Raw genomic sequence first — 10,033 nt, 5'->3', positions numbered from 1 at the left:
AGCCAGACCCAGCGAGGGCAGACTTGTAGGATAGCCCCGAGGAGCTGGAATGTCATCTTGCCATGTGGCTCAGGGAGATGGAGGATGAAGCTGGGTTCTTACGAGAACCGTGCTGGGGGCTGAAATGCTTCCTGAAGAGGATGCTGGGGAGGAATGGACTCTGAGACTCAGTGGAAGACTTCAGGTCTGGGAGGTCGTTGCCAAATGGAACTAGGGGGGTGGGGTCAGGAGTGAAAGTTCTGTGCTGCCCAATGCCATGTACAGACTGACTTGGGTCCAGGTTCTGTGGTGTTGCAATGAAGACTGTTGTTCTTCTGGAAAGCTTTGCTCAGGGGAGCCTGGCAGGAGCCCACTTTGTAGCCAGAACTCTTGGGACTTTTCTCCTCAGACTGCTCCAGTGTCACTGTTCATTCCACCACCAGAAAATTGAGGGTGATTACAGAGAACCAGAGCAGGGTGGATGGTCCAGAGGGTTGGGCTTTGGAAAATTCCTTCTTTACTATACATAAAGATCTGAGACTTTGACGCAAAGCAGTGGTGCTTCCAGCTTTGGCTGAAAGGATGAGAACCATGTTATGAGGCTTAGTCTATGATTCCTTCACCCTGACTTTGAAAGAGCCATTACTTTCTTCTTGGTCAGTATTGATGTCATCAGCCCATGCTGTGGTCTGCTCTCCTTGCATGGAGACGTGGGTCTACACCCAGCCTTGGGGCCAGAGAGTTTGGATCTCAGCATTCAGGAAAGCTTTCACCCTTCTATTCTGCAGAATGGCTCTTGTTTCTTTCCAGACCACTGTCTGACAGAGCACCTCCTTGATTTCAGCATTCTCTCCCAATTTCTTCCAGGCTCTCTTCCCCTTTTCCTTTTCTTTACCAGAACAAATCTGTTCTCTCTGCTCTGTGTCTTTCTCCTCTTCCTGCGTCTCTGCAATCTTTGCTTATGTGTGTGCCTGGCATTCATCCTGGTACTTGGCCAGCTGCTCTGGCATCGCCCTGCCAATAGCTTCTTTCGGTTTCTATGGTGGCTCCTTCAGATGCACGGGCCCCTCCTGCCATCCCCCAGCTCCCAGAGAAGTTTTTGAGAAAGTATAAGCAGGATGTCCTTGCTGCCGAGCAGGAAGGAACTCCCATGGCCATGCATTTCAGAATGGACTTGGCTGCTCAGCTCCCACGTTTGTACCTCCATGTCTGATAGGATCCCATTAATATCCTAGGCAAAGGACTTCCTTTGTTCTCTCTCTTAGTGGTTCTGGAAGCCCGACCCAACTCCTCAGTACATCTCTCCAGGGTACTGACAGGTCTTTGCAGAGGGAAGAGAACTCTTTGAATTCCCGGTCCAATCCACCCCATGGGAATCTCTTTCATCCCCTGTATCACAGAGGGGTCTTCCTTGTGGAGACTCACTGAGCAGCTACTTCAAGTCCAAATCAGTGAGAGAGACCATGGCAGTGACCTTCTGGACAAATCGTTCTCAGAAGCAGAGCAGAAGGTTGAGTGCAAGGGGTGAGAGGTGCTCCCCTATTCCCACAGGCTTATGCCCCTCATGCCTGTTTTGGGTGGAGACTATTTCTCTTTCTGAAATTTTTTTACTGTCTCTTTATCATTTAATGCCCCTTGAACACTCCTCTTCCTTCCTCCTCTTCTTATTCCTCCTCCTCTCCTTCTTCTCTTTCTTCTCCTTCCCAGCATTAAGAGCTGTGAAACCAGTTTAGGAAAACCTGGACTTTTTTCACTTCTTCTCCCTGTTAAAAGTGTCATGTTTTCCCTTTTTTTCTCTTCTTACTCCCTTCCTTCAACTTGTTTAGTAATTTTCCCTCTTTAATGAACTTGTTGTCAGATTCTGTTGCTTGTCATAACTGCAGATCCTCAGGTTGATGTAAAGTGCTCCATACTTCATTCAGAGAAGCAGGAAGAAGCTCATCACATGCTTCAAGTCCAAATCCACAGGCAGAAGAGTCAGATGCAGCACGCTCATGCCGCATACCAATCAACTCCCATATTTGGTCTTTTCCATGATTCTTTCCACCTCATTTCCAGATTGAAGACCTTCTCCTTTTTCCTGAACTCTCTTCACTAGCCCTGGGTAGAACTCTGGGCACATTCATCACCTGGGTCAAAGACATGAGTGTAATCTGAACAGTTGCTGCAGCCAGCTTAGAATCTTGATGTTTTTCTGCTTTCCCAACTTCCTCATGCCCAGATTTCTTTAAAAATGTGAGATTCAGAGGGCCTGGAAAAGAGGTGAACTGGATCCTGTGGTGTTCTAACATAACTACAAACAAGTGTTGGCAGCTACTACTGTTTGGCTTCTATGTCACAAGTGTAATAGCACGGTGGGCTGCAAATGTTTCCTCGCTAGCAGGCTTGGCCAGGTGCATTGGCTGCAATGCTTGTTATCAACTAGACCCAGAAGCAAGTCTACCAATGGTGCCCCATACAGTTCCACAGTCCATGTCCATGGATCAAAATACTCACATGGGAGTCAGAAAGGAGAAGAAAAATCCCAACTCAAGGTCTGTGAAACATTTCAGGGGACAGCCTGGTGGCTTGTAGTTAATGCCCTGGAAGAACTTGGAAATCAAGCTTTTCAAAAACTAGTTGTTAAAGAAGAGCCCTCACTTAAGACTCAAAAATATGAAAACAAACAACCCAGTTAAAAAATGAGCAAAAAGACCTGAACAGGCACCTCACCAGAGAAGATATACAGATGGCAAATAATCATATGAAAAGATGCTTCACATCCCATGTCATTAGGGAAATGCAAATAAAAACAACGGAGATACCACTGCAGCCCTATTAGAATGGTCCAAACCCAGAACATTGACAGCACCAAATGCTGGCAGGGTGATGGAGCAACAGGAACGTGCATTCATTGCTGGTGGGAATGTAAAAGGGTACAGCCACTTTGGAAGACAGTTTGGTAGTTTCTTACAAAGTTAAATATACTCTTATTATACCATCCAGCAATAGTGCTCCTTAGTATTTATCCGAAGGAATTGGGAACTTATGTCTACACAAAAGCCTGCATATGGATGCTTATAGCATAATTGTTCATAATTTGTTTGTATTTTCCAAAACTTGGAAACAATAAAAATGTCCTTCAGTAGGTGAAGAGATAAAAATGGAATGTTATAATAGAGTTATTCGGTGGTAAAACGAAATGAGCTATCATGGCACCTGGGTGGATCAGTCAGTTGGGCATTTGCCTTTAGCTTAAGTCATGGTCTTGGGGTCCTGGGATCAAGCCCTGCATCAGGCTCTCTGCTCAGCAGTGGGTCTGCTTCTCCCTCTCCCTTTGTGATCTCTTTTTCTCTCTCTTAAAAAATATTTAAATCTTAAAAAAAAAAAAAGAATGAGCTGTCAAGTCATGATAAGACTTAGAGGAACTTTTAGTGCCTGTTCTTAAGTGAAAGAAGCCAGTGTGAAAAAGCTACGTGTGTGCTTCCAACTATATGATCTTCTAGAAAAGGCAAAATTTTGGAGACAGTAAAAAGGTTGGTGGTTGCTGAAGGTTGGGTAGGAGAGAGGAATGTGAAGGGGGAGCACAGAGGATTTTGGGGGGCAGTGAAACTATCCTGTATGACACAGTAATAGTGAATACATGTCATTACACATTTACACTATGGACTTTAGTTAATAATATACCAATACTGGTTCATCCATTGTAACAAATGTACTGCATTGATGCAAGATATAAATAGTAGGGGAAACTGGGTTGGTGGTGGAGGGAGTGGGCATTTGGGAAACTCTCTGTACTTTCTAATTCATTTTCCTGTAAATCCAAAACTACTCTATAAAATAATTTTTAAAAAAGCCCTCACAACCATGGAGGAAAAGAAAAGACCTTCTGTAGGAAGTCTCCCAGATGAGAGTGGCATCTGGGGCATAGTGGAGAGTGCTCAACGAGCCCAGAACCTGGAAGAGAAAAGGAGACCAGGCTTTCAGGGTCATGACCAAGCAGAGCCACCACGGGCAAAGGAGTAGCTCTGCATGGGACTCATGGCCTTCAGGGAGAGGGGAAGCAGGTCTTTTGGGGTGAGAAGGCACTGAGGGGGTAAGTGCTTGTGGTCAGAAGCTAAGAGTGGGACACTTAAATGACTGAGCTACCCAGACGCCCCTGCAGGACCCCTGCTCTTCCTCTAATGCATGTTACGCCTTCACTGATCTAGAGTACCTTAAACATAACTATTCTGAAGTTTCTTTTTGTTCCATAACATTGACTTCACCTGTACTGAGTTCATTATCAGATTATTTTGTTAGATTTTTTCCTTAGCATATGACTTCTTTTTTTTTAATATTTTATTTATTATTTGAGAGATAGAGAGAGACAGTGAGAGAGAGCATGAGAGAGGAGAAGGTCAGAGGAAGAAGCAGACTCCCTGTGTAGGTGGGAGCCTGATGCGGGACTCGATCCCGGAACTCCAGGATCATGACCTGAGCTGAAGACAGTCATTTAACCAACTGAGCCACCCAGGCACCCAGCATATGACTTCCTTATGTGCTCTAGAATTTTTGTTTGCACGTTCATTTAGAGTGCCTTTTCCTTGCTTTTTGTTTTCCTTTTCCTTTGTTTGATTTTCACCTACATTTTGACTTCCTTGAAAGGTTTGGTAGTTGCCTCAACTCAGCCCTCCTTCACAGTGGGAAGTTGAATGGAAGTGGTACACACACCCTGTTTCCTGAGTTTGTTACTCTGTATACTATCGTGTGTGTGTGTGTGTGTGTGTGTGTGTGTGTGTGCATATGTGCGTGTTTATTTCCATAGTGAACCCAGGGCATCTCTTTGAAAATGATTCTGTACCAATTCAGACTTCTCTCTTACCAGATTCCCAGCCATGCCCTCTTTCCAGCCTGAAGCTCCAGCCTCTGTGTGCACAGGCTGCATTCAAATTTTGGTGAACTTGACCCCAGTCAAGGTTTGATGCAAGAGAATGGCTCTCTTCCTATTTCTACCTGCTTCTTCTATATAAACTATTCTAGAATCTTTGCTTCCATTTGCTGGAGAGTCAGAGAAAACCTTTCTGCAGTGAAATGGAAGAACAAAGCAGAAATTCAGAGAGAAATAAAAACATCTAAAGATGAAGAGGGAGAATTCATGAGTACCCCATTTTCCTCAAACCCTGTTCTCTCTGCTATTCTTGAAGTTTGATTGTCTAATTCTACTTTCTATTCCAGGACACACCTTAGTATCCTTATAATACCCCTCTCATACATTTCTGCTGAAGCTAGCTCCAAAGGGCTTTTGATACGTAAAATCAAGAGGCACAGTGAATATGTGTCTTTTGGGCATCCCTTGGTCCAGGGTGCTTATGATTGCTGGATCCCACACTGTGGGAGTTCTCAGTCCCAGAACCCCTGCATTCAAGTAACAATGTTGGCTCTTACTATGCACCAGGAAGGTTTGGGTATCTCTCAGTCTAAGCAAACTTTGATGGGAAGACAGGGTTTGGTTTGGTTTCCTGTCGCACTGTGCATTGCAGGAAACTAAGGGCTTAAGGGTTTACATGATGTGGGGAACCTAGGGGAATGAGGGTCTAAAGGTTGTGGGTGGAAGATTGGAGTAAGAGCCAACAATGCTTCCAGCATGAAGCACTGGCCAGGGACACACCATTCTCAAAAGTTCTCCTGGCAGAGGGAGGGGGGAGGCTGGGTGGCTCAGTCAGTTAAGCGTCTGCCTTCAGCTCAGGTCATGATCCTGGAGTTCCCGGGTGGAGTCTCACATCAGGCTCTCTGCTCACTGGGGAGTCTGCTTCTCCCTCTGACCCTCCCCCTGTCTCGTGCCTTTTCTCTCGCATTCAAATAAATAAAATCTTTAAAACAAAAAAAATTTCTCCAGGAAATTACAGCTCTCAAGTGCCCAGAAATGACCCAACCAGCTTTCTCTCCAGCAGGGATGTGGGAACCTGAGACGTTCAGGAGGTGATGGCATTTGTCCACGGTGACTGCCAAGTGGCAAGTGGCAGGCAATTCCAAGAGTCTGGAGTTCACAGAGAGCTCTGAGAAAATGGAGATTGTGGAGAAGAACTTCGAAGTAGGAGGTAACCATGCAAAGCTGACAACAAACAGTTGAGCCCGAGGACCCTTGAAGACAAGAAAATCCTGTGTATTGAGAACCAGAGGACTCCTGAGGTGAAAACAGATGAACCAAATGATCTCTAAGGTCTTTTCCAGTTTTCAGATCTGGCGAGTCTTTAACACAGTCCACACAGTGTCCCCTGTAGACTCATTAATAACAAGGAAAACCCGGAAGGATGCGAAGCTGGACCACTCTTAGTAAAGTGACAAGAGCCCTTTGCACACTGGCCTGTGATCGGGAAAGTGGTGCCCAGTATTTCACTATGGTTTGCTTTTCTTGAACTTCAGCTTTCCTGAACAAACCAACCCTACCTCCACTCCTTAGCTTTCTCCCATTGTTTCGGTCCCTTGCGTTCGGTGCTGTGACCTGCCCTTGAGGACACACTATCCTGCCCCAACTTACTTGCTCAGTGTTGGTTCATTAATGGTGTCCTTCTTTCCAGTTTGGCTGGAGGGGAGAGAAACCCATTTGCCTCTTTTGGCTCCTTGGCCAATCTGCTTAACCGAATGCACCAGGCGCTGGGACAAAGACCCACGCCTCCTTCCCACTTAAAAAATTATCTCATCTTTTTTCAAACTACTTCTTCAGCCAGCCTGTTTTTCTCTCCTCTCTTCACGGAATATGTAAAATCTTTCTTGTACATTAAGAGCTTGTGAAAGATTTCCTTGCCTCAGCCACATGATTTCCAAAATGTGTTAATTATGCATTACTCACATACTCTCTGAGCTTTCACTGCTAATGTCGTTTTACTGGACTGGGGAGAAGGCACTTGTAAGTGATTACATAATCCTTAGACTTGCTGACAAGGAACTATAAGCCACTATAATATGCTTAAGTGGGGGGTCCTCATTTTTGATTTATCATCCTCATGAAATAAAATCCTACCGGCATTTTCTTCCTTTAGTTAGATGGTAAAGGAAGTCAGCATTTTCTTTCATCTGGATGTTCAACTTTACATCCATAGACAAACATCTCTGAAAGATTGAGGTAATACTGATGATCCAAACCAAGGACTCAAAATTCCTCTACTAAAGATGAATGGGTTTTTGGTTTTTTCTGTCAAACTAAACTGTAGTGCATCATTTCATCACCTCAAATTTCAGTTTCAGGGGCGCTTGGGTGGCTCAGTTGGTTAAGCATCTGACTCTTGGTTTCAGCTCAGGTCATGATCTCGGGTTGTAAGATCAAGCCGTGTATCAGGCTCTGCTCTGGATACGGAGACTGCTTAGGATTCTGTCTCTCCCTCTCCCTCTGCCTCTCCCCACCTTTCTCTGTCTCTTTCTCAAAGATAAATCAATCAATAAATCGATATTAAAAAACAAATTTTAGTTTCAAAAAGGATGCACAGTGCAATCCTCATAAACATGGTGAAATTGGTCAGAAATTCTATAGTTTCTTCATAGTTTCAAATGGTATGATTATTAAATAGACTGATATAGAACACTTGACAGCTCTTTCCTTCTTCTACACTATAATTAATCTTGAAACCAGCTTTATCTGTCAGTTTTCAAAAATAAGTCAGTGAAACATGCAGTTAACACATGGCATGATTCCATGACAATTAGACATGATTCACAGTCCAGAACAGGTTCATGCAGAAACCGGCTTTGCCTTTGATGAAAAGTCACTGCATGTTTATAGAGCACCCTCTGATGCTTAAGGGAACCCTGTATTTGAGGCTGAAATGCATCTACTACAAGTTGATCTTTTCTGCAGCATGGATTCAATTGTTTATTTTGGTGAAATATTCTTCTTGGGCCCCATCTGTACAATCACAGGAATAAAGAACCATGGCAATTTTTAGACATATCCACAAATTCCTTGACACTCTTCTCAGGTGCGTTCTATGGCCTCTCCACTTGAATCTGGGCTGTCCTTAGCAACTTTTGTCACCAATGGAACCAACAGAAATGAACCGCATAATCTCTGAGGCAAGTTCAGAGAAAGCCATGTGGCTTCTACTTGGTTCTTGGGACACCTGGCTGTGGAGAAGCCAGGTGTATGTAAGGAATCTAACTACCCTGAGACCCACATGCTGTCAAGGCCATATGGAAGTGCTCCAGCAACCCAGCGCAACTGAACTTCCAACCAACAGCCAAATTGCCAGCCACGTGAAAGAGCCATTTTGAACATCCAGCTCAGTCAAACTTTCAGATCACTCCAGTCATTGAGAGAGCTTAAGCAAGAACTGCCCAGCTGAGCCTTTCCCTAGTTCTGCAATCAAATGGTCTAAGGGACAATTCTGCATCTTTAAGGAGATTCAGAATGCACATTGTAACATTAAGGGCTCTGATAAGTTCTGCAGCACAGAAACCTAGGTAGCCTAGGGGCACCTGGGTGGCTCAGTCAGTTATGCATCTGATTCTTGATTCTGGCTCAGGTTGTGATCTCAGGGTCATGGAATCGAGCCCCATATCAGGCTTCACATTCAGTGGAGAGTCTGCTTGGGATTCTCTCTCTCCCCCTCTCTTTCTGCCTCTCCTCCCACCTCTCTCTCCAAAATAAATAAATAAATAAATCTTAAGAAAAAAATAAGAGAGAAGCCTATGGGGCCTAAATTTAATACATTTTGGGAAATACTGACTTTCCATTATAGCTCTGAATTCAAAAAGAAAACCTATTGCAGTAGGAAAGTAAGGGGCTATTGGTTAAAACAGAAATTACACACAAGTGCAGGGAGTACATCAGCTATCATCAGGAAGGAAGTTACTTACCCTGAATAAGAAAACATTTGGGTTTCAAAATGTCCTATGGTTCCGCCTCTTCGGGTTGTCAAAAGAGAGGCAGAAACTCCTGGGTGGGTTTCAGGCCAAATTTATGTATGTATATATGTATATATGTATGTATGTATGTGTGTGTGTATGTATATATGTATGTATCTATCTATCTATTTACCCATCCATCCATCCATCTTCATTCATTTTATTTGAATAGGTAATATATTCATATAGTTTAAAATTTACAAGGTACAAAGTGATATACGCCATAAACTTTCCCTTCCACTCTGTTTTCCAGCCACACTGTTTCCAATGTCTTGTCTATCCTTCTAGGGTTAACTTAAGCATATATAAACATGTGTGTATATATGTTCTTAAAACAGACATATATAGTGGCATACTATACATATTACATTCTGCACCTTGCTCATTTCACGTGAAAATACATGCTTAAAGGCATCTCATACCCACACATGGGAAGTTTCCTTATTCTTATTTTTCCCACACCTACCAAATATTCTGTTGTATGGCTGTGTAACTATGTGTAACTAACCAGTCGCTTATTGATGGGCCTTTTCCAATTATAAACAATGCAGCAATGAATAAACTTTGATGTGCATTACTTTGCACAAGTGCAAACATACGGAGGATAAATTACTAGATAGAGGATTGCTGGGTCCAATGATGGCAGTTGTTGTTGGTGCCTGGCCCAGAACTCTTTTATGGGACTGGCATACCCATTTCCTAGCTGCAGCAGGTGGTGGTTGCTAAAAGTTCACACCTGCTTTCTTTTCTGGGGAACTGCTGTTGACTGACAGTTGCTGCCTGACCTGCAGATGTTTTAGAAGTCACCTGCCCTTCTGGGGGTGGCCCTTGACCAACGACTAACAGGTGCATGGGTATAGAGCCCAGCCTCTTTGTCTCTGGCCAGGACGGCCTCTACGGTCCACTTTTCACTCAAGAGCACCTTGTGGGATCAGGCTGAGGCTAGATGGATCTGAAGCTGCATCTTGCCCTAGTTTCTTCTCCTGACACCCCACTTCCCTTACTCCCCTGCAGGTTTCTCTGGAGAACATTTCCTCAGTAAGTCACCTGCACAAGAATCCTGGTTGCAGTCTCTGTTTCTAGGGAAGTGGTCTGCAACAAATGGTACATGCACGTGTAATTTTTGTAGATTTCATAGATATTGCTCAGTTGTCCTCCAGAGAGATGGTACCAAGGTAGACTCCTCCTAGAGAAG

The 10,033-nt window shown here is 44.0% G+C and overlaps 1 pseudogene; it reads right to left on the bottom strand.

Moving 5' to 3' along the window:
* Window positions 1-407: 407 nt before the first annotated feature.
* On the bottom strand, window positions 408-1,975 carry LOC116582234 (annotated as a pseudogene).
* Window positions 1,976-10,033: the final 8,058 nt, after the last annotated feature.

This window comes from Mustela erminea, chromosome X (assembly GCF_009829155.1).
Source record: "Mustela erminea isolate mMusErm1 chromosome X, mMusErm1.Pri, whole genome shotgun sequence".
In the NCBI taxonomy this organism is placed as follows: Eukaryota; Metazoa; Chordata; class Mammalia; order Carnivora; family Mustelidae; genus Mustela; species Mustela erminea.
This window is presented reverse-complemented; position numbering and strand designations above follow the sequence as displayed.